Source organism: Phyllobates terribilis, unplaced genomic scaffold, assembly GCF_046119375.1.
Source record: "Phyllobates terribilis strain yellow unplaced genomic scaffold, ASM4611937v1 Scaffold_3__8_contigs__length_932513732, whole genome shotgun sequence".
Taxonomy (NCBI): domain Eukaryota; kingdom Metazoa; phylum Chordata; class Amphibia; order Anura; family Dendrobatidae; genus Phyllobates; species Phyllobates terribilis.
This window is the reverse complement of record NW_027362763.1, coordinates 733,581,601-733,607,372: the sequence shown is the minus strand read 5'-3', so window position 1 is coordinate 733,607,372 and position 25,772 is coordinate 733,581,601.

Genomic DNA, 25,772 nt, shown 5'->3' with positions numbered 1-25,772 from the left:
CAATTTGAGAAAAATTCGGCTGTTCGAGGTTATGTTCGATAACTGTTCGTGCACCAAAATCATAACTGGATTTTTTCTCAGTAATGATGAAAATTAATGTTAATACGCAGTTTGAGTGTACAGCGGGGCAGGGGGAGGGGCAGGGGATGGATCTCTGCAGGAACAATGAAGATCTCCATTTTTTTTTCTCATTCCCGCATTTGCAGTGGGGAGGTGCAATCTGTCAGCCTATCAGCAGCGCACACACGGAGCGAAGTGCTTTTTTTCACACAAGCAAGGGCATGTGTGATTGGCAGTGTATGTCACATGTCCTTGCCCTATAAGACCAAGCCATTTTCCCCGTCGCCACCATTTTCTCACTGCTGCAGCTGCGTGTTAGACGGCACCGCTGTTGCTGTGTGTGCTATACCTTGTTAATTTCAAGCCAATTTTCTCTGAAATCTACAGATAGCTTGGGAGTAGGGAATAGTTGTGATTGCAGTCCTTTTAAGGACTAGGTTACAGCATTTCCTACGACTTTTATCAGGGAGGTCTGTGCTCTTAAATAGATAGGTTGTGGGAGTAAAGACTAATTGTAATTGGAGTCCTTTTCAGGACTAGGTTACATGAGTTCCTATCAGTTTTTGCCAGGCAGGTCTGTGCCAGTGCTGTGCAAGTTTTTTTCACAGCATTTGGCTGAATCTAGCAAAGCTAATCCTTTTTGGCCTATTGCAGAGTGTGTTAGTCAGTGGAGTAGCCTATCTGTGTTGCAAGATATAACACCTGTGTATAGAATACCAATTTTTTTACTGCACCTAGTGAAGTAAAATCTTTTGGGCATAGCATCATTCTATTAGTCCATCTATACTGACCTCCATCAGGTTGCAAACTGAATATAATTTTTTTCTGCATCTAGCTCTGAAAAAATATTTGGGCTTCTAGCGGTGTGTGGGACTTGGTCTATTAGTCCATCTATACTGACCTCCATCAGGTTGCAAATTAAAAATAATTTTTTTCTGCATCTAGCTCTGAAAAAATATTTGGGCTTCTAGCGGTGTGTGGGACTTGGTCTATTAGTCCATCTATACTGACCTCCATCAGGTTGCAAATTAAAAATAATTTTTTTCTGCATCTAGCTCTGAAAAAATATTTGGGCTTCTAGCAGTGTGTGGGACTTGGTCTATTAGTCCATCTATACTGACCTACATCAGGTTGCAAATTAAAAATAATTTTTTTCTGCATCTAGCTCTGAAAAAATATTTGGGCTTCTAGCGGTGTGTGGGACTTGGTCTATTAGTCCATCTATACTGACCTCCATCAGGTTGCAAATTAAAAATAATTTTTTTCTGCATCTAGCTCTGAAAAAATATTTGGGCTTCTAGCAGTGTGTGGGACTTGGTCTATTAGTCCATCTATACTGACCTCCATCAGGTTGCAAATTAAAAATAATTTTTTTCTGCATCTAGCTCTGAAAAAATATTTGGGCTTCTAGCGGTGTGTGGGACTTGGTCTATTAGTCCATCTATACTGACCTCCATCAGGTTGCAAATTAAAAATAATTTTTTTCTTCATTTATCTCTGAAAAAATATTTGGGCTTCTAGCAGCGTGTGGGACTTGTTCTATTAGTCCATCTATACTGACCTCCATCAGGTTGCAAATTAAAAATAATTTTTTTCTGCATCTAGCTCTGAAAAAATATTTGGGCTTCTAGCAGTGTGTGGGACTTGGTCTATTAGTCCATCTATACTGACCTCCATCAGGTTGCAAATTAAAAATAATTTTTTTCTGCATCTAGCTCTGAAAAAATATTTGGGCTTCTAGCAGTGTGTGGGACTTGGTCTATTAGTCCATCTATACTGACCTCCATCAGGTTGCAAATTGAATAAAAAAATTTTCTGCATCTAGCTCTGAAAAAATATTTGGGCTTCTAGCGGTGTGTGGGACTTGGTCTATTAGTCCATCTATACTGACCTCCATCAGGTTGCAAATTAAAAATAATTTTTTTCTTCATTTAGCTCTGAAAAAATATTTGGGCTTCTAGCAGTGTGTGGGACTTGTTCTATTAGTCCTTCTATACTGTCCTCCAGCAGGTTGCAAATTGAATATAATTTTTTTCTACATCTAGCTCTGAAAAAATATTTGGGCTTCTAGCGGTGTGTGGGACTTGGTCTATTAGTCCATCTATACTGACCTCCATCAGGTTGCAAATTAAAAATAATTTTTTTCTGCATCTAACCCAGCCAATAGTTTTGGCCTAATACCACAGTTTGGCCACTCAGCTCTGCTCGGTTACCATCCATTGTTTTTTTGTGCAAACAACTCCAGAGTTGTGAATTAGTTAACCACCAAAATGAGTGGAAAAAGGCCTGCTGCTGGTGGAAAGGGGAATAGGCGTGTTGGGAAGGGGAAAAAAGGTTGTGTCCGTGGGGTAGGTGCAGAAGAAAGACCATCTTCCAGCCAAACTAAAATGTCTACTTCTTTTAGCGGACAATGTGATAAGATGCCTTTCTTACGGCCACGCCAATCGCTACAAATTCCAGATGAGGCACAAAAACAGCAGGTGCTTCAACGGATATCAAGTGCTCCTTTAAGTGGGCTCTCCTCCACATCAACTTCAACATCACAAATACTCCAGTCCTCAAAGGTGTCACCCAAATCGCACTTGCTTCCTCACAGCTCCCAAATCTCCAGCTGCCCGTCTGAGTATGAGGTAGAACAGATGGTTGAGTCTGCAGAGCTGTTTACTCATACTATAGCCTGGGAATCAGAGGTCGACTCCAGCGCTTCTGTGAATCCAGACGAGGAAATGATCTGCACTGATGCCCAGAATCTTTATGAGTCGGATCCAGGACCAGACGCAGAAGGTTCTGACCATAATGTAGACCCTCATTCCCAAACTGTAACTCCTGTTGGTGGAGACAATGAGGAAGACTATGATAAGACTCAAATACCTGATTGGAGCGACAACTTTAGTTTTTTGTCAGGGCAGGAACAGGTTGGCTCTGAGGACGACGGGTGTGATAACGCACAGGGTGATGATGATGAGGTCGGAGATCCCACTTACTGTCAACCCACAGTCAGCCAAGAGATGAGGTCAGCAGAGGAGGTGGAGGAAGATGCTAGTGACGATGAGGTCAGGTTGCACCTTCCTGGACAGAGACGTAGTACTGGAAGCACGTCAACAACTGCATCCTCAAACACAACTCTGCCTCTCACCACAAGTCGTGGTGGCTCTTCAGGTCGCATGGGTGCTAAGCCTTGCATAGCCTGGGCATTTTTTCAGATCGATAAAGATGACCCAACTCGTCTTATCTGTAACATTTGTCAACAAAAGCTAAGTAGAGGCCAAAAAATACATAGTTTGAGTACTTCATGCATGAACCGGCACATGGACATGAAGCATAAGTTGCAGTGGGAAGCTCAGTGTGCTACAATGCGGCCTAGCCGGCCGGGCCAACCACCGTCTGCCATATCTTGTGCATCCGCGGCCTCTTCATCCTCTGTGACTGGGGGGACAGCAGTCACACCTGTTTTGGGGCGCAGACCTGCCACTTCTTTACCCGCAACAGCCAGCGTGATTGGCAGGTCATCATTTTCTTTGGAGGTGGTAACACCAGCTGGTCTTGAGCGCTGTCCGACATCGATAGCACCACCTTTGGATCAAGGCAACCTAACATGTCCGCCTGCATCTTCCTCACAGACCGGCAGTTTGCCGGGGACACCCTTATCAACCCCGTCTAAGCACAATAGCCAGCCCTCGGTCCCTCAGATGTGGACAAGTAAAAGACCATTTCCTCCTAGCCATGAGAAAGCTAAGAGGTTGAATTTCACCATCTGCAAGCTCTTGGCTACAGAAATGCTGCCTTTCCGCCTGGTGGACACAGAGGATTTTCGAGACCTTATGTCCGTCGCAGTGCCCCAGTACCAGATGCCCAGTCGGCACTACTTCTCAAAGAAAGGTGTGCCTGCGCTCCACCAGCATGTCGCACACAACATCACCGCTTCTTTGAGAAACTCTGTGTGTGACAGGGTGCATTTCACCACAGACACTTGGATGAGTAGGCATGGACAGGGGCGTTACATGTCGCTGACTGGGCACTGGGTAACTATGGTGACAGCAGGACAAGGGGCTGCTGTCCAAGTCTTGCCGTCCCCACGAGTTGTGCGTCAATCCTCTTTATGTCATTTTTCCACCACTGCTTCTGCCTCCTCAACCTCCTCTCGGTCTTCCACCTGCACCCAAAGCCTGTCTGGTCATGCCACAAGCTTTCTAACTGCGCAGAAGGGATCCTGCACACCTCCTTACTATGCTGGCAGTAGGGCTCAACGTCATCAGGCGGTTTTTACATTGAAATGTCTTGGAAATGTGAGTCACACAGCTGAGGAGTTGTGGTCAGCTCTGGAGAACCAATTTCATGAATGGTTGTCTCCACTGGACCTGAAACCAGGGAAGGCTGTGTGCGACAATGCTGCAAACCTGGGTGCGGCCCTTCGCCGGGGCAATGTCACACACGTGCCTTGTATGGCTCACGTGTTGAATCTGGTTGTCCAGCAATTTTTAGCCCACTATCCCAGACTAGATGGCCTTCTGCAGAGGGCACGGTCGCTGTGTGCTCACTTCCGCCGTTCGCATCCCGCAGCTCAGCGACTTACATCTCTACAGAAGTCGTTGGGCCTGCCACTTCACCGGCTAAAATGCGATGTGCCTACCCGGTGGAATTCAACTCTGCACATGTTGCAGCGACTGTGGCAGCACCGACAAGCCCTGGTGCAATACGTTCTGACGTATAGCCTGGGCCAACGAGATTCAGAGGTGGGGCAAATCACGCTGGAGGAGTGGTCTCAGATCAGGGACCTATGCACCCTTCTGCACAGTTTTGAAATGGCGACGAAGATGTTTAGTGCTGACGATGCCATTATCAGCATGACTATTCCGGTGATTTACATGCTGGAGCACATGTTAAACAGAATTCGGAGTCAGGTGGTGGCACAAGAGGAGGTGGAGGAAGTAGAGGAGGAGGAGTTGTATGCGGAAGGGCTAACATCTGCAAGGTCCAGACGGTCGGCAGCACCAAGGCGGCAGGCATGTGAGGGTGGGGGAGATGGTTTTACCAGGGCGCATGGTAGCAGCCAAACTAGTGAGGAAGGTGCAGGAGCCCAGGAAGAAGTGGAGGACGAACTGATGGAAGACTCATCAGATGAGGGAGACCTTGATCACATTTCTGTTGTGCGAGGTTGGGGGGAGAGGACAGAGGAAGGAAGCATGATTGTTACCTCGCCACCAACACAACAGGGACTTGGTGCTCCTGGATGTGCAACACACATGAGTGCCTTCTTGCTGCACTACCTGCAACATGACCCTCGAATTGTGAGAATTAGAAATAATCCTGACTACTGGGTTGCCACACTGTTAGATCCCCGGTACAAAAGTAAATTTGCAGAAATTATTCCTGCCATAGAAAGGGATGCACGCATGCAGGAGTATCAGCAGAGACTGTTGCAGAATCTTACATGTGCTTTTCCACAAAATACCAGTGGTGCACGTAGTGAATCTCACAGTTCCAACTTGCCAACCGTGGGACCGTCAAGTGTTCAGCACTCAAACCGTGACAGAACCACAGTATCTGCTGGTAACATCAATTTTGCGGAATCATTTCACCACTTTTTTAGCCCATCCTTTGCAAGGCCACAGGAGACAAGAAGTCTGACACATAGTCAACGCCTAGAGACGATGGTACAGGAGTATCTCCAAGTAAACATTGAAGCCACGACTCTTTTTGGGCTTCCAATCTGGATAAATGGCCGGAGCTAGCCACTTACGCCTTGGAGATCTTGTCATGCCCCGCAGCCAGCGTTCTGTCTGAACGTGTGTTCAGCACTGCTGGTGGTGTGCTGACAGATAAGCGCACGCGGCTCTCCACTGATAATGTAGACAGACTCACGTTCATAAAGATGAACAAATCATGGATCCGAAACGACTTTTCTACCCCTGTGTCATCCTGGGGAGAGTAAAAGCTTGATGATTGGTTAAAATCACCCTACCAACCGTTTTAAGCTTTCAAATTACTAATCATGTTTATCTGTATCTTGACTGGAAAATAATTTGGGCTTTGTAGCAGTGTGCAGCACTGATCCTATTAGGCCATCTATAATAAAGCTTGACCAGATTTAAAATTAAAAATAATTTTTAGCTGCATCTAGCCCGGAAAATAATTTTGGGGCTCCGAGATGCGCAAGGCACATAAGTGCCTTCTTGCTGCACTACCTGCAGCATGACCCTCATATTGTCAGAATTCGAAGTAATCATGACTACTGGGTTGCCACACTCTTAGATCCCCCAAACTTTTCGATCAACCTTTTCATTTTAATAAAGACCAAAAAAATGGTCATTTTTGAAATTATAAGCATTAGCAGGTTGTTAGAAACTGAAATCAAACAGTTTTCAACTCAAAACTTTATTCTAGGTGATGTTACATTTCACATAGGACCCCTTGTTCGAAAGGAGCTTCTGAACTCTCTCGTCCATTGAATTTGTCAGGTTTTGGATGGTTTCTGCTTCAATTGTTTTGCATGAGGACAGAATACCCTCCCAGAGCTGTTGCTTAGATGTGAACTGCCTCCCGCCATCATAGACACTCCTTTTAATGATGCTCCAAAGGTTCTGAATGGGGTAGAGGTCAGGGGAGCATGGGGGTCACACCATAAGTTTGTCCCCTTTTATGCCCATATCAGCCAAAGATGCAGATGTTTTATGAGCAGCATGAGATGGTGCATTATCATGCAGAAAAATGATCTTGCTGTGAAATACACGGTTCTTCTTCTTGAACCATGGCAGGAAGTGCTGTTTGAGAAAATCCACATACATTATGGAGTTCATCTTTAGCGCCTTCAGGGATCCTAAAGGGGCCGACAATCTCTCTCCCCATGATTCCAGCCCAAAACATTACTCCACCTCCTCCTTGTTGGCGCTGTAGCCGTGTTTGCGTGGGGTGTCCATCAACCAGCCATCCTCCACTCCATCCATCTGGACCATCGAGCGCTGCACGGCACTCATCCGTGAACAAAACAGCTTTGAAATCAGTCTTCATGTAATGTTTGGCCCACTGGAGCCGTTTCTGCTTGTGTGAAGTGGATAGAGGAGGTCGACAGGATGGCGCATGCACAGCTGCAAACCTCTGAAGGACCCTGCATCTTGTTGTTCGGGGGACGTTGGAGGCACAAGCAGAGTCAAAAACTTGTCTGCTGCTATGACAAGGCTTTTTTGCCGCTGCTCTTTCAACCTGACGTAATTGCCTGTAGGAAAGAGTCCTCAATTTGCCCTTATCAGCACGCACACGTGTGTACTGTGAATCAGCTACATACTTCTTGATTGCCAAGACACTTCATCCTGATCATCGCACAATGTTGATTGTAGTCATGCCTTGACCTAAACACTCCACAATTTGTTGCTTCTCAGCAGCCGACACATCCTTTTTCTTTCCCATTTTGGCAGAAAATGTAGGCTGCTTAATAATGTGAGAGAGCCTTCTTAAGTAGTCTTGCCTTTCATTGGACACACCTGCCAAACTAATTAGCACAGGTGTCTGCAATTGCTTACAGTGATATAAAGAGCCCTGACACACATCACCATCAATGAGTTTAACTGACAAACAAACAAATTCTTCCCTTATCACTCCTAAACACTTTTTGTATAATAATTTGGAACGCAGTGTACATGTGCTTTTCCACAAAACACCAGTGGTTCACGTAGTGAATCTTACAGTTCTAACTTGCCAACCGTGGTCTGTATGGAGTTGTTCAATAAAGGGCCCAAAATTAAGATAACATAGATGGGAGAGGTCTCTATGAATAGGAATTCCTAAGTATTTGATACCCTGTGAGGGCCAGGCAAAGGGATTGTTGGACTGGATGGAATCCTATATGGATTTGGGGAGGGAGACATCGAGGGCCTCAGACTTCGCTGCATTGATTTTAAAATTTTACCATGTAACAAAGTGATCTATTTCAGCCATAACAGCATGGATGGATATATGTGATTGAGTGATATATACTAGGACATCATCAGCAAATAGAGAGCACTTGTACTCGGTGCCTCCCACCTCAATCCACCTAATATTGGGGTTATGGCGAATTGATGAGAGCAGGTGCTCCGTCACTAGGATGTATAAGAGAGGGGACAGAGGACATCACTGCCTTGTCCCATTGGTGATTGTGAAAGGTGATGAAAATGTTCTGACGCACCCCCTGGGCCTTGGGACACCCGGAGCCGGACCCTTTTTGGTGGATGCTGGTGGTTGTAGTCTTCGTGGCGGCGACCCAGTTCCGTGGCTCAGGGCGGTCAAACCAGTGGCGGAACTATTTATGTGGTTTTGATGTTTAAATGTCCGACTACGCCACCCGTGGATTGCGGTCAGAGTGAACCGCCGCTACAGGGCAGACCACTGAGGCTGGTGTTGTGGGTGCAGCAGAGCGTAGCATAACTCCCCACGGGAGGAGTATAGCCTCAGGGCAGTGTATGCGGAGGATGGGGGTGATGGTGCAGGGCAGCAGCAGTAACGACACGGAGTCAGTGATGCAGTTCAGGGCCTTTACTCACAGTTCTTATTATCCAGACCACGTCTGCAGGTAACGGCTGCCCACGTCGTACTGTGCTCACCAGGTGAGGGGCTCAGACAACTCCCAGATAACTTTGGAGCACTTCACAGGACCCCCTTTGTGTGTCCTTTGTCTGGCCTTTCTTACCAACACTTCTGTCCGGCTGCCTCGGGCCTCCTCTTGGTAAACTTGGCGCCAGTTTCCCTGACCCTATGTGGTGCCTTCCTAGCGGGTGTAGTGAGGGGCTGCGCCACATAAAATGTCAGAGCCTCCGGTTTCTAGCTGAGGGTCGTTTCCTGCCTCCACTAGTTCGGGGACCGGTCTCCCCCTTTGGCCTGACCCCTCCACGCAGGTGGATTCGGGCGTGCGGTGGCGACTCGCCCGTCCGCACCCCTGGGATCCCTTCATTCCTCGTTCCTGGAGCCTTCTCCGCTCCTCTTCCTTCCTTCTCCCTCTTCCAGGCCTGGGCCTCTGTTACTAGGCCCGCCTCCGGAGCAGAGCTCATGCAGAGCCCCTGCTCCCTGCCACTTCTGCTCAGACTTCTCTGCACTGAACTAAGATGGTGCCCACCTTTTATACTCCCTTCTCAATGCACCCAGGAACTGCTTCCTCCCTGCTCCTGCACTACAGGGTTCCCCTTCCTCAGTGTTCCCTCCCCCCACTCCAGCCAGGGACAGGGACTGTCGTGCCCATCTCAGGGGCATATTGGTCGCCCTGCCCCACGGCAATGTGGTGTAATGCATGCAGGTGTCGGGTCCTGATCCACACTCCATCCTTACCTGAGAGTGAGATATCACACCTCTGGGTGAGGTGCAATACGTCTTTAGCAACCGAGCCCTCAGGGTGCTACAGTTCCATTTATCTTCAGCCTAGGTGACGTATTGCGATACAGGGCCGTGATTTTGGCTATAAAAGGGTCCCCTAGACCCCTACCCCAAGCTTTTTAAGAGAATCATATATGGCGTGCCAGGAGACTCTATGGAATGCTTTCTCAGCATCCAACGAGAGTATCTAATTACAAATTTTTAACTGCATCTAGCCCAGGAAATACATTGTGCCTAGTAGCAGTGTCTGCTAGTAAGCGGATTATCCCGGCTGTTAAGCAAGCTGCACCACCTGTAGTTTAGACACTTAATTTTTTCAAAGGAAATGCTTCGGGACCATGGGATACTTAGTGAAGAGCATCAGGAGGCACCCCAAGGCATAGGGGCTGGGACTGGCAGTAGGATGCCTTGCGGTGGACAGCCGAGCTCGATCCTTATAAAAGCTTTTTAACTGCAGCAGCTTTAGTGGACGCTACTGGAGCTGGAATTACCGCGGCTGCTGGCATGAGACTTGCCCTCCAATAGATCCTTGTAAATGGATTTAAAGTGTATTCATTCAAATTAGAGAGACAATTTAAATTAAAAAGCTTAGAGCTGCCTCCACCACAAGGGGGCTCGCTCGACCCACCAGCGGACAGGCACCAGTATTGGGAGAGGGGGGCTGGCCGTCAGGGTTCACCGCGGCTCTGGCACAAACCCGGCGACACGGAGGTGGCACGGGCAGGAGCGGACTGGCCGTGTCGGCTTCTCACTTTTTGGATTTTAGAAGGGCATGACATGCCTATATCTGTGTCTCCCCCTCCTTTTACTCCTCCACCTCTTTTATTTTCGCATGACTATATGTACTTGTCACTTTTCCATGTGTTAGTTATGTCTTCTGAGCAGTTTGTCAGCTTTTGGACACCTTTGAAGGTGTTTTCTATGTGTTTCTATGTGTTTTTGTTTGCCTGCCATTGGTTTTAACGGTGTTCGAAGGTGTTCGACGAACAGTTCGACGAACAGTTCGGCGAACACACGGGTGTTCGACGAACCGAACCGAACTCGAACACTACGGGGGTGGCTCAACACTAGTGTTTAGTAAACACTCACTTGATTTTGGAAGGGTCAAAGGGATACAACACCACATACCCACAGGTAACCATCCACCCATCAAGGAGCGTTACAGACCCATACCACCAGCACATTACCAAAAAGCAAAAGAAATGTTGCATGACATGAAAATGGCAGTGATAGTAAGGGATAGATGTAGCCCCTGGGCAGCTCCCCTGGTCCTGGTCAGAAAGAAGGACGGTAGCATGAGGATGTGTGTAGATTACAGACAAATTAATCGAATAACACATAAAGATGCATACCCTTTGCCCCGTATAGAGGAATCCCTGGCTGCACTAAAATCTGCCAAATATTTCTCCACATTGGATCTCACTAGCGGATACTGGCAAGTCCCTGTTGCTGAGGAAGACCGGGAGAAGACAGCCTTCACCACCCCGATGGGATTATGCGAATTCAACAGCATGCCATTTGAACTCTGCAACGCACCTGGAACGTTCCAGAGGTTGATGGAGTGTTGCTTGGGACACCGGAACTTTGAAACAGTGCTGCTATACCTGGATGACGTTATTGTGTACTCGAGTACGTATGAAGACCATCTAAAGCACCTGGCGGAGGTATTTGAGGCATTGTCCCGGTATGGGATGAAACTAAAACCTTCCAAGTGCCACCTGCTCAAACAGAAGGTTCAGTACCTGGGACACGTAGTCAGGTCAGAGGGGGTAGCACCAGACCCGGAGAAGTTCACTGCCATCCAGAAGTGGCCTGAATCAAGGAACATCAAAGAAGTACGTCAATTTCTGGGACTGGTCGGGTACTACAGGAGGTTCATTAAGGACTACACCAAAAAGGCAGCACCTTTACAAGATCTCCTAGTAGGACAGTCCAAAAGAGGTAGAAGTCCCCCATTCCAGTGGGGCAAAGAACAGACTGAGTCCTTTGCAATAATGAAGGAAGCCCTAACCGGTGAGGAAATCCTGGCTTACCCCGACTACAGCCAACCTTTCCAGTTATACACAGACGTCAGCTATGAGGGACTGGGAGCTGTGTTGTCCCAGAAGCAAAACGGCAGAGAAAAGGTGATCGCCTATGCCAGTAGGAAGCTTCTTCCTACTGAGAGGAACCCGGAGAATTACAGTTCCTTCAAGCTGGAGTTCCAGGCCTTGGTCTGGGCTGTCACCGAAAGATTCAAACATTACCTAGCCTCAACTAAATTTACAGCCTTTACCGACAATAACCCCTTGACACACCTGGAGTCTGCCAGGTTGGGAGCCATGGAACAGCGTTGGGTGGCCAGATTGTCAAATTACCAGTTCACAATCAAGTACCGGGCAGGTCACAAGAACACCAATGCTGATGCCCTGTCAAGAATGCCCCACCAGTCGGACACCGAGGATGAAGTGGATGACCTAGAAGAAATTGAATTACCTGCTTTCCACAGAAATGGAATGGTCCACGAGCAGCACACCTCCAGATGACGTCATGGTAAGACGCTAAACCCTTTACCTCATCACAGCTGGAAGGAGACCCAGGACAGTGACCCGGTTATCAGCAGCATCAAAGGACTGATAACCCAAGAAGGTTCTCACCTGGAGAAGGATGCTCCTCCACAAGCCAAACACCTGTGGAATGAGAGAAGCCGGCTTTTCATCTACAGAGAAAAGCTGTGCAGGAGGTATGTCAACCCTAGAACCCATGAAATGGTGTGGCAGATTGTAGTGCCCAGGACGAATATCCAGATGGTGCTAGAGGCCTACCATGACCAAGCAGGTAATTTTGGCTGGAAGAAGCTGGAAACCCTGCTGAAGGACTGGTTCTATTGGGTTGGAATGCGGAGTTGCATAGAAAGGTGGTGCCGGAATTGTGGGCCCTGTAGCCTCAGAAGGAAAGACTAAGGAAGTCAGAAAGCACCCTTGCAGTCCATCAAAACAACCCAACCCCTGGAGATTGTCACTCTGGATCACGTCAAACTGTCACCCAGCAGATCAGGCTTTTCCTATGCCCTGACCATGGTGGATCACTATTCCCGGTTCCTGGTGGTAGCCCCTGTCAAGGATCTGACAGCAGAAACTGCAGCAAGAACATTCCAAACCTACTTCTGCAGGCCCCATGGATATCCGGACAAGGTGCTAACAGATCAAGGCCCTGCCTTTGAAGCTGAGCTGTTTAAAGAATTCTGTCACCTGTATGAATGTAAGAAGATCCGGACTACACCTTATCATCCTCAAACCAACGGTATGTGCGAGAAAATGAATAACATCGTCATTGACCTGTTAAAAACCCTACCTTTTGAAGAAAGGAACTAGTGGCCAGACAAACTATCTGATCTGGTGGACCTGTATAACCACATTCCTGTGAGTTCTACTAACTGTACCCCAGCGTACCTTATGAGAGCAAGGCCCGGAAAATTGCCCATGGACCTGGAACTCGGAGTGGTAGAACCTGCTGCAGATATGTCCACTGAAGATTGGGACACAAATCGGCAAGAGCAGTACAGGAAAGTACAGGCCTGTGTTGAAGACAGCCTAAACAAAGTAAGGGAAAGACAAGAAGACCAGTATAACAAGCATGCACCAGCAGAACCCTTGGCACCTGGAGAAATAGTGCTAAAGGGGAAAAGAAGAGTTCACAAGCTCGATGATAAGTGGGAAAGAGAGCCCTACACCGTGTTAAATTCCGGATTTGACAACACCAAAACCTGCCTGATCAGCAAGGATGGAGGTAGGACAACCACAACAGTCTCAAGAGACAACTTGAAATTGTGCCCAGGTCTACTGAAGACACAGGAGGGAGAAGTACCTCTTATAATACCGGAAAAACCCAAGGAAGATGTAGTTCATACAGTTCTAGGAGACTTCCCCATGGACTGGCCTCAACTCGATGGAGCAGTTATCATACCAGTGATACACTTCTGTCAGCCACCAGAAGAACCTCCACCACAAGAAGAACCTGTGAGCGCCCTGGAAGAACCGGCTCTGGAACAGGAAGAGAAGGATCACCAGTTGAAGCAGAACCTGAGGGTCCAGTAAACAGTGCTCTTGCCAGTCCTATAGAGATGTTGAGGCAGTTCTATAACTTACCCGCACGTAGACCTGATAGGTTAGCGGATAGTGCATGCACAGACACCAGTATCACCCCAGTGCTACATAGATCCACACACAGCACACAAGGCTAAATCCCTACCAGGTATAGGGAATAAGGTACAAAATGCCTACAGTGTAAATAGTTACCCATAAGGGTATAGAAGAAAATTTGTGTGTGAACTGGAAAAGTTATATGTGTGCATTTAGTTACCAGTAAAGGGTATAAAGACTTGCAGGCTGAGGACTGTGAGCAACCGAAAACTGTCCATTGTAAATAGTTGCACTTATTAAAGTGCCCCCTATTGGTCTTATATTAAGAGACCACTGAACAAAAACCCGTTTGGCGTGGCCGAAGACGTGGTCCAACACTGGGATCACTTATGCCTGGTAGCCACGCCCAAGGCCTACGTTGAGGGTTTTCGGATGGGTCCCTCATGCTACTCATGCTGCACCTTCATCAGTGAGATGGACACCTGGTTATGGGACTCACTGTAACTTTGATATGTGTTATAGTTATCATAATTGTTGTTGTGACCTGTTTCAGTCCAGGAGTACTGAGTTGTACTAGGGGGGAATGTGGCACCCTGCTACACACAGGTACCACAGGACCCAAAATGGTACATGGACTGACTTCTCCACAAGAGGCCTTTAGTGTACACAGACACCTCCACCCTTTCACCTCATACCACCAGAGGGAGCCCTGTTAGGGATATATATACAGGAGGGTGGAGTTGGGTAGGCAGAGTGTGCTGGCACTTGAGATAAGTGAAGAGGCAGCACCTGTTGAGCTGCTGTGCTGAGGGTAAGCCAAGGCATAAAGCACGTGCTGAAGCCTGAGGGCCTAGAGCGTGGCCGGAGGCAAGGAGAGGAGAGAGAAGTGTTGCAGGGCAGAGGAGCATCTTAAGCTCACCCCAGAACACAAGCCGGACACCGGGTCCTTGCCTACAGGGTCCTCTATGCCCAGTAGGAATAACCGGTATACCAGGAGGATTCCAGACCCCTGGTCAACCTGAAGCTACAATCATCTACAGAACTAGGAACCACGAAGGCCCCAGCGTCCTGGGATAGTGGTAACCAGAGAAAAGTTCTTACTACCAAGCAGACAGGTGAGAGAGTGAAACAGTACGGAAGCTAGGCCTAGTTCTAGGCTGGTCAGGAGCTTCAGAGAGAGAGAGGAAGAAACGGATCAGGAGGCCTACTACCCGCTCACTGGGGAGAGTCCAGAAGTGCACCCTTCCTACTAAGTACCCTGGACCATACCTGCTGTCTACACCAGTAAAGGTACTGAAGTGAATCCCCTGTGTGCGGGCCTGTTATTCTCCCCTGACCCGGCCGGGCCACCTCTCACCTGCATCCCTTCCATCAACCCTGCCCCGGGGCCCGCTCCACCTGTGGGGAGCAGAGACATCTCAGCTGCCATCCCATCACCCCCGGAGGTCTGCAGCAGCGCTGCTACCCATTACCAGGAACCACAGGTAGAGTCACGAGACAAAACCGTTTATCATCCCTTTAAGCAACAACCCCTTTTCAAGAGTGACCCCTGGTTACGGGCCCAGGAGCCGACCGCCGTGACATCCCAAGAAGGTAAAGGCCTGGGTACCGAGTCCCCCATATCCCCCTGGGCGAGTCACAGGCACATGGCAGCAAAGCACCCGGCTAAATGGGCCGAACCCCAGGGTCCAGCAACAGTGTCTGCGGGTGACACCACTGCTTGTTACGCTGTTGTGCGTGCACGCCAATCCCCTGTCCATGGTACATGCCAAGATGCCTCCTGCCCTGCACCTGTCATTGAACACTCTCAACTAGCACCATCAGCAAGCACGTCCACATCCTTGTCCCAGCGCAGCTTTCAGCTGTCCCTACCCCAGTCCTTGGAACGCGAGTGCAAATATGCAGCCAATGCCCCACAGGCCACACTACTAAATTCACAAATTTTCAAATGCATGAGCTCGAAATGTTGCCATTTAGGCTCATGGAGATGGAAGTTTTCCACAACCTGAAGGCGGCGGCTGTCCCTAGGTACTCAGTCCTCAGCCGCCACTATTTCTCTCAGTGTGCCGTCCCTGCATTACACGAGCACGTGTCCCACAATATTAGACGTGCCCTCAACAACGCAGTAACTGGGAAAGTCCACCTAACCACGGACACGTGGACAAGTGCTTGTGGGCAGGGACGGTACATCTCTCTGATGGCACACTGGGTTAATATAGTGGAAGCTGGGACCCAGTCAAACCTTGGGATGGAACACGTCCTCCTGACGCCAAGGATTGCGGGCCCTGGGTCAATCAGGGTTGCCCCAACATTCCACAGCTCCTGCACCTCCTCCTCCTCTTCTGCATCCATCTCCGAAATGACCACATCAGTTGCGAGCTGGAAGCACTGCCTCAGCCAAGTGGCAATAGGCTGCGCTGTAGCTAATATGCTTAGGTGACAAACCACACAATGCTGAAGAGTTATGGACAGCTCTGAAAGAGCAGGCAGATCTGTGGCTGACACCGCTGACCCTACAGCCAGGCATGGTCATGTGTGACAATAGCCGGAATCTGGCGATTTCTCAAAACCTACCCGGATCTGCAGGATATGCTTGTCAAAGTACGCCGCCTGTGTGCTCAGTTTAGAAAGTCAGCTACAGTTTCCGCCATCCTTGCTGTGCTTCAACAGCATTTGCAGCTTCCAAATCACTGAATGATCTGCGATGCCCCACGCGTTGGAACTCTACATTGCAGATGTTGGGAAGGATTTGTGAGCAGAAGAGGGCAGTTGTTGACTACCAGCATCAACAAGGCCGTCGGTATTCAGGTCAGACTTCACATATAAAACTTCAGGAGTGGACATGGATGTCAGACATCTGTACCTTCCTCCAAAACTTTGAGGACTCCACCAAGATGGTGAGCGGCGATGACTCCATAATTTGCGTCACCATTCCGCTTCTCTGTCTTCTGAAATGCTCTCTGCTCGCAATTAAAGAGGATGCATTGCAGGCGGAGCACGATGAGATGGAGCAAGCAACAATACATGGTGATTCCACACAGCCTAGCGGAGGAGGAGGAAAAACAGGAGCTAGTTTCCTGCGCTATAGACAGTACTACCTGCACAACTGTCATACCATTTGTTCAGTGTGGATGGACTGAGGAGAGGTAGGAGGAGGAAGAGGAGGAGAGGAGGAGAGCATGGTCAGTCGTACTCTTGGTGTGGACACGAAAGTCTTGCCTCTTTGCAGTCTGGCACACATAGTAACATAGTAACATAGTTTTTAAGGTTGAAGGAAGACTATGTCTACCTAGTTCAACTCATAGCCTAACAAGTTGATCCAGAGGAAGGCAAAAAAAAACCATGGGGCAAACACTATGCTCCACATTGGGGGAAGAAATTCCTTCCAAAACTCCAACCGGCAATCAGACTAGACTGGATCAATGCCCTATCAAGGAATCAAGTATATATAACCTGTAATATTATACTTTTCAAGAAAGGCATCCATGCTCTTCTTAAATTTTAGTAGTGTGAGTTTATGGCTGAGTTTATGTTACTCTGCCTTTCCCGTGATCCTCACGTTGTCCAAGTTTTGGTTGACAGTCATTACTCGTTGGTGACGCTTCTAGACCCACGCTACAAGGAGAACTTTCTGTCTCATACTCGTTTGCAGGACAGGCCTAAAAAAATGGTGCAGTACGAGAAAGCCCTTGTTGCCGAATTATTCAAAAAATTCCCATCTGAAAACGCTGGCGGCAGAGGTCACAGTTAATTGGACAACTAAGGAGTACAGGCAAGAGAGCCACAAATGCAATCCAGCAGAGGCAGGGGAACACTGTCAAAGTTCTGGGACAGTTTTCTTAGACCCTCCTATCGCACAGGATCTGAGGAGCGGGGTACTCTCCCAAGGAGTGCAAAGTTTCGGAAGTTGGTGAGGGAGTACCTTGCCGACTGTAACAACATCGTTCATGATTCCTCTGTGCCTTATAATTATTGGGTATCCAAGCTGGACATGTTGCATGAACTGGTTCTCTATGCCTTGGAGGTCCTGGCCTGCCCTGCCACTAGCGTTTTGTCAGAGCGGGTTTTTAGTGCCGACGGTGGAATTATAACCGATAGGCGAATTCGCCTGTCAACTGAAAATGCTGACAGGCTGACTCTTATAAAAATGAACAAGGACTGGATTGGGCCAGACTTCTCAACACCACTGAATGATAGCAGCATAACATAAATAGAGATGAGCGTTGTTCGACTCGAACTGTTCGCCAATCTCAAATTCGAGCTGTTTTGGGCGGTGTTCGAGCTGTTCGGCGAACACAAGCGATTTGAAAAAAATTCGGCTGTTCGAGGTTCTGTTCGATAACTGTTCGTGCACCAAAATCATAAATGGATTTTTTCTCAGTAATGCTGAAAATTAATGTTAATACGCAGTTTGATTGTACAGCAGGGCGGGGGGAGGGGCAGGGGATGGATCTCTGCAGGAATAATGAAGATCTCCATTTTTTTTTTCACTTTCCCGCATTTACAGTGGGGAGGTGCAATCTGTCAGCCTATCAGCAGCGCACACACGGAGCGAAGTGCTTTTTTTCACACAAGCAAGGGCATGTGTCATTGGCAGTGTATGTCACATGTCCTTGCCCTATAAGACCCAGTCATTTTCCCCGTCGCCACCATTTTCTCACTGCTGCAGCTGCGTGTTAGACGGCACCGCTGTTGCTGTGTGCGCTATACCTTGTTAATTTCAAGCCAATTTTCGCACAAATCTACAGATAGCTTGGGAGTAGGGAATAGTTGTGATTGCAGTCCTTTTAACGACTAGGTTACAGCATTTCCTACGACTTTTATCAGGCAGGTCTGTGCTCTTAAATAGATAGGTTGTGGGAGTAAAGACTAATTGTAATTGCAGTCCTTTTCAGGACTAAGTTACATCAGTTCCTATCAGTTTTTGCCAGGCAGGTCTGTGCCAGTGCTGTGCAAGTTTTTTTCACAGCATTTGGCTAAATCTAGCAAAGCTAATCCTTTTTGGCCTATTGCAGAGTATGTTAGTCAGTGGAGTAGCCTATCTGTGTTGCAAGCTACACCACCTGTGTATAGAATACCAATTTTTTTACTGCACCTAGTGAAGTAAAACCTTTTGGGCATAGCATCATTCTATTTGTCCATCTATACTGACCTCCATAAGGTTGCAAATTGAATATAATTTTTTTCTGCATCTAACTCTGAAAAAATATTTGGCCTTCTAGCTGTGTGTGGAACTTGTTCTATTAGTCCATCTATACTGACCTCCATCAGGTTGCAAACTGAATATAATTTTTTTCCACATCTACCTCTGAAAAAATATTTGGGTTTCTAGCTGTGTGTGGGACTTGTTCTATTAGTCCATCTATACTGACCTCCATCACGTTGCAAATTGAATATAATTTTTTTCTGCATCTAGCTCTGAAAAAATATTTGGCCTTCTAGCAGTGTGTGGGACTTGTTCTATTAGTCCATCTATACTGACCTCCATCAGGTTGCAAGCTGAATATAATTTTTTTCTGTATCTACCTCTGAAAAAATATTTGGGCTTCTAGCAGTGTGTGGGACTAGTTCTATTAGTCCATCTATACTGACCTCCATCAGGTTGCAAATTGAATATAATATTTTTCTGCATCTAGCTGTGAAAAAATATTTGGCCTTCTAGCAGTGTGTGGGACTTGTTCTATTAGTCCATCTATACTGAACTCCATCAGGTTGCAAACTGAATATATTTTTTTTCTGCATCTACATCTGAAAAAATATTTGGGCTTCGAGCTGTGTGTGGGAATTGTTCTATTAGCCCATCTATACTGACCTCCATCAGGTTGCAAATTGAATATAATATTTTTCTGCATCTAGCTCTGAAAAAATATTTGGCCTTCTAGCAGTGTTTGGGACTTGTTCTATTAGTCCATTTATACTGACCTCCATCAGGTTGCAAACTGAATATAATTTTTTTCTGCATCTACCTCTGAAAAAATATTTGGGCTTCTAGCTGTGTGTGGGACTTGTTCAATTAGTCCATATATACTGACCTCCATCAGGTTGCAAATTGAATATAATATTTTTCTGCATCTAGCTCTGAAAAAATATTTGGCCTTCTAGCAGTGTGTGGGACTTGTTCTATTAGTCCATCTATACTGACCTCCATCAGGTTGCAAACTGAATATAATTTTTTTCTGCATCTACCTCTGAAAAAATATTTGGGCTTCGAGCTGTGTGTGGGAATTGTTCAATTAGTCCATATATACTGACCTCCATCAGGTTGCAAATTGAATATAATATTTTTCTGCATCTAGCTCTGAAAAAATATTTGGCCTTCTAGCAGTGTGTGGGACTTGTTCTATTAGTCCATCTATACTGACCTCCATCAGGTTGCAAACTGAATATAATTTTTTTCTGCATCTACCTCTGAAAAAATATTTGGGCTTCTAGCAGTGTGTGGGACTTGTTCTATTAGTCCATTTATACTGACCTCCATCAGGTTGCAAACTGAATATAATTTTTTTCTGCATCTAGCTCTGAAAAATATTTGGCCTTCTAGCTGTGTGTGGGACTTGTTCTATTAGTCCATCTATACTGACCTCCATCAGGTTGCAAACTGAATATAATTTTTTTCTGCATCTACCTCTGAAAAAATATTTGGGTTTCTAGCTGTGTGTGGGACTTGTTCTATTAGTCCATCTATACTGAACTCCATCAGGTTGCAAACTGAATATATTTTTTTTCTGCATCTACCTCTGAAAAAATATTTGGGCTTCGAGCTGTGTGTGGGAATTGTTCTATTAGTCCATCTATACTGACCTCCATCAGGTTGCAAATTGAATATAATATTTTTCTGCATCTAGCTCTGAAAAAATATTTGGCCTTCTAGCAGTGTTTGGGACTTGTTCTATTAGTCCATTTATACTGACCTCCATCAGGTTGCAAACTGAATATAATTTTTTTCTGCATCTACCTCTGAAAAAATATTTGGGCTTCTAGCTGTGTGTGGGACTTGTTCAATTAGTCCATATATACTGACCTCCATCAGGTTGCAAATTGAATATAATATTTTTCTGCATCTAGCTCTGAAAAAATATTTGGCCTTCTAGCAGTGTGTGGGACTTGTTCTATTAGTCCATCTATACTGACCTCCATCAGGTTGCAAACTGAATATAATTTTTTTCTGCATCTACCTCTGAAAAAATATTTGGGCTTCTAGCAGTGTGTGGGACTTGTTCTATTAGTCCATTTATACTGACCTCCATCAGGTTGCAAACTGAATATAATTTTTTTCTGCATCTAGCTCTGAAAAATATTTGGCCTTCTAGCTGTGTGTGGGACTTGTTCTATTAGTCCATCTATACTGACCTCCATCAGGTTGCAAACTGAATATAATTTTTTTCTGCATCTACCTCTGAAAAAATATTTGGGTTTCTAGCTGTGTGTGGGACTTGTTCTATTAGTCCATCTATACTGAACTCCATCAGGTTGCAAACTGAATATATTTTTTTTCTGCATCTACCTCTGAAAAAATATTTGGGCTTCGAGCTGTGTGTGGGAATTGTTCTATTAGTCCATCTATACTGACCTCCATCAGGTTGCAAATTGAATATAATATTTTTCTGCATCTAGCTCTGAAAAAATATTTGGCCTTCTAGCAGTGTTTGGGACTTGTTCTATTAGTCCATTTATACTGACCTCCATCAGGTTGCAAACTGAATATAATTTTTTTCTGCATCTACCTCTGAAAAAATATTTGGGCTTCTAGCTGTGTGTGGGACTTGTTCAATTAGTCCATTTATACTGACCTCCATCAGGTTGCAAATTGAATATAATATTTTTCTGCATCTAGCTCTGAAAAAATATTTGGGCTTCTAGCAGTGTGTGGGACTTGTTCTATTAGTCCATTTATACTGACCTCCATCAGGTTGCAAACTGAATATAATTTTTTTCTGCATCTAGCTCTGAAAAATATTTGGCCTTCTAGCTGTGTGTGGGACTTGTTCTATTAGTCCATCTATACTGACCTCCATCAGGTTGCAAACTGAATATAATTTTTTCTGCATCTAACCCAGAAAATAGTTTTGGCCTAATACCACAGTTTGGCCACTCAGCTCTGCTCGGTTCCCATCCATTGTTTTTTTGTGCAAACAATTCCAGAGTTGTGAATTAGTTAACCACCAAAATGAGTGGAAAAAGGCCTGCTGCTGGTGGAAAGGGGAATAGGCGTGTTGGGAAGGGGAAAAAAGGTTGTGTCCGTGGAGTAGGTCTTAAAGCAACAGTAACATCTGCAGAAGAAAGACCATCTTCCAGCAAAACTAAAATGTCTACTTCTTTTAGCGGACAATGTGACAAGTTCCCTTTCTTACGGCCACGCCAATCGCTACAAATTCCAGATAAGGCACAAAAACAGCAGGTTCTTCAATGGATATCAAGTGCTCCTTTAAGTGGGCTCTCCTCCACATCAACTTCAACATCACAAATACTCCAGTCCTCAGAGGTGTCACCCCAATCGCACTTGCTTCCTCACAGCTCCCAAATCTCCAGCTGCCCGTCTGAGTATGAGGTAGAACAGATGGTTGAGTCTGCAGAGCTGTTTACTCATACTATAGCCTGGGAATCAGAGGTCGGCTCCAGCGCTTCTGTGAATCCAGACGAGGAAATGATCTGCACTGATGCCCAGAATCTTTATGAGTCGGATCGAGGACCAGACGCAGAAGGTTCTGACCATAATGTAGACCTTCATTCCCAAACTGTAACTTCTGTTGGTGGAGACAATGAGGAAGACGATGATGAGACTCAAATACCTGATTGGAGCGACAACTTTAGTTTTTTGTCAGGGCAGGAACAGGCTGGCTCTGAGGACGACAGGTGTGATAACACACAGGGTGATGATGATGAGGTTGGAGATCCCACTTACTGTCAACCCACAGTCAGCCAAGAGATGAGGTCAGCAGAGGAGGTGGAGTAGATGCTAGTGACGACGAGGTCAGGTTGCGCCTTCCTGGACAGAGACGTAGTACTGGAAGCACGTCAACAACTGCATCCTCAAACACAACTCTGCCTCTGACCACAAGTCGTGGTGGCTCTTCAGGTCGCATGGGTGCTAAGCCTTGCATAGCCTGGGCATTTTTTCAGATCGATAAAGATGACCCAACTCGTGTTATCTGTAAAATTTGTAAACAAAAGCTAAGTAGAGGCCAAAAAATACATAGTTTGAGTACTTCATGCATGAACCGGCACATGGACATGAAGCATAAGTTGCAGTGGGAAGCTCACTGTGCTACAATGCGGCCTAGCCGGCTGGGCCAACCACCGTCTATCCCATCTTGTGCATCTGCGGCCTCTTCATCCTCTGTGACTGGGGGGACAGCAGACACACCTGTTTTGGGACGCAGACCTGCCACCTCTTTACCCGCAACAGCCAGCGTGATTGGCAGGTCATCATTTTCTTGGGAGGTAGTAACACCAGCTGGTGTTACGACATCGATAGCACCACCTTTGGATCAAGGCAACCTAACATGTCCGCCTGCATCTTCCTCACAGACCGGCAGTTTGCCGGGGACACCCTTATCAACCCCGTCTAAGCACAACAGCCAGCCCTCAGTCCCTCAGATGTGGACAAGTAAAAGACCATTTCCTCCTAGCCATGAGAAAGCTAAGAGGTTGAATTTCACCATCTGCAAGCTCTTGGCAACAGAAATGCTGCCTTTCCGCCTGGTGGACACAGAGGATTTTCGAGACTTTATGTCCGTCCCAGTGCCCCAGTACCTGATGCCCAGTCGGCACTACTTCTCAAAGAAAGGTGTGCCTGCGCTCCACCAGCATGTCGCACACAACATCACCGCTTCTTTGAGAAACTCTGTGTGTGACAGGGTGCATTTCACCACAGACACTTGGACGAGTAGGCATGGACAGGGGCATTACATGTCGCTGACTGGGCACTGGGTAACTATGGTGACAGCAGGACAAGGGGCTGCAGTCCAAGTCTTGCCATCCCCACGAGTTGTGCGTCAATCCTCTTTATGTCAAAGTTCCTCCACTGCTTCTGCCTCCTCAACCTCCTCTCGGTCCTCCACCTGCACCCAAAGCCTGTCTGGTCATGCCACAAGCTTTCTAACTGCGCAGAAGGGATCCTGCACACCTCCTTACTATGCTGGCAGTAGGACTCAACGTCATCAGGCGGTTTTTACTTTGAAATGTCTGGGAAATGTGAGTCACACAGCTGAGGAGTTGTGGTCAGCTCTGGAGAACCAATTTCATGAATGGTTGTCTCCACTGGACCTGAAACCAGGGAAGGCCGTGTGCGACAATGCTGCAAACCTGGGTGCGGCCCTTCGCCAGGGCAATGTCACACACGTGCCTTATATGGCTCACGTTTTGAACCTGGTTGTCCAGCAATTTTTAGCCCACTATCCCAGACTAGATTGCCTTCTGCAGAGGGCACGGTCGCTGTGTGCTCACTTCCTCCGTTCGCATCCCGCAGCTCAGCGACTTACATCTCTACAGAAGTCGTTGGGCCTGCCACTTCACCGGCTAAAATGCGATGTGCCTACCGGGTGGAATTCAACTCTGCACATGTTGCAGCGACTGTGGCAGCACCGACAAGCCCTGGTGCAATACGTTCTGATGTATAGCCTGGGCCAACGGGATCCAGAGGTGGGGCAAATCACGCTGGAGGAGTGGTCTCAGATCAGGGAACTATGCACCCTTCTGCACAGTTTTGAAATGGCGACGAAGATGTTTAGTGCTGACGATGCCATTATCAGCATGACTATTCCGGTGATTTACATGCTGGAGCACATGTTAAACAGAATTCGGAGTCAGGTGGTGGCACAAGAGGAGGTGGAGGAAGTAGAGGAGGAGGAGTTGTATGCGGAAGGGCTAACATCTGCAAGGTCCAGACGGTTGGCAGCACCAAGGCGGCAGGCATGTGAGGGTGGGGGAGATGGTTTTACCAGGGAGCATGGTTTCAGCCAAACTAGTGAGGAAGGTGCAGGAGCCCAGGAAGAAGTGGAGGACGAACTGATGGAAGACTCATCAGATGAGGGAGACCTTGATCACATTTCTGTTGTGCGAGGTTGGGGGGAGAGGACAGAGGAAGGAAGCATGATTGTTACCTCGCCACCAACACAACAGGGACTTGGTGCTCCTGGATGCCCAAGACACATGAGTGCCTTCTTGCTGCACTACCTGCAACATGACCCTCGAATTGGGAGAATTAGAAATAATCCTGACTACTGGGTTGCCACACTGTTAGATCCCCGGTACAAAAGTAAATTTGCAGAAATTATTCCTGCCATAGAAAGAGATGCACGCATGCAGGAGTATCAGCAGAGACTGTTGCAGAATCTTACATGTGCTTTTCCACAAAACACCAGTGGTGCACGTAGTGAATCTCACAGTTCCAACTTGCCAACCGTGGGACCGTCGAGTGTTCAGCACTCAAACCGTAACAGAAACACAGTATCTGCTGGTAACATCAATTTTGCGGAATCATTTCACCACTTTTTTAGCTCATCCTTTGCAAGGCCACAGGAGACAAGAAGTCTGACACATAGTCAACGCCTAGAGATGATGGTACAGGAGTATCTCCAAGTAAACATTGAAGCCATGACTGTGTCACTGGACCCTTGCTCTTTTTGGGTTTCCAATCTGGATAAATGGCCGGAGCTCGCCACTTACGCCTTGGAGATCTTGTCATGCCCCGCAGCCAGCGTTCTGTCTGAACGTATGTTCAGCGCTGCTGGTGGTGTGCTGACAGATAAGCGCACGCGGCTCTCCACTGATAATGTAGACAGACTTACGTTCATAAAGATGAATAAATCATGGATCCGAAACGACTTTTCTACCCCTGTGTCATCCTGGGGAGAGTTAAAGCTTGATGATTGGTTAAAATCACCTCACCAACCGTTTTAAGCTTTCAAATTACTAATCATGTTTATCTGTATCTTGGCTGGAAAATTATTTGGGCTTTGTAGCAGTGTGCAGTAATGATTCTATTAGGCCATCTATACTAAGCTCCACCAGATTTAAAATTACTAATCATGTTTATCTGTATCTTGGCTGGAAAATAATTTGGGCTTTGTAGCAGTGTGCAGTACTAATTCTATTAGTCTATCTATACTAAGCTCCACCAGATTTAAAATTAATAATAATTTTTAGCTGCATCTAGCCCGGAAAATAATTTTGGGGCTCCGAGATGCGCAAGACACATAAGTGCCTTCTTGCTGCACTACCTGCAACATGACCCTCAGATTGTCAGAATTC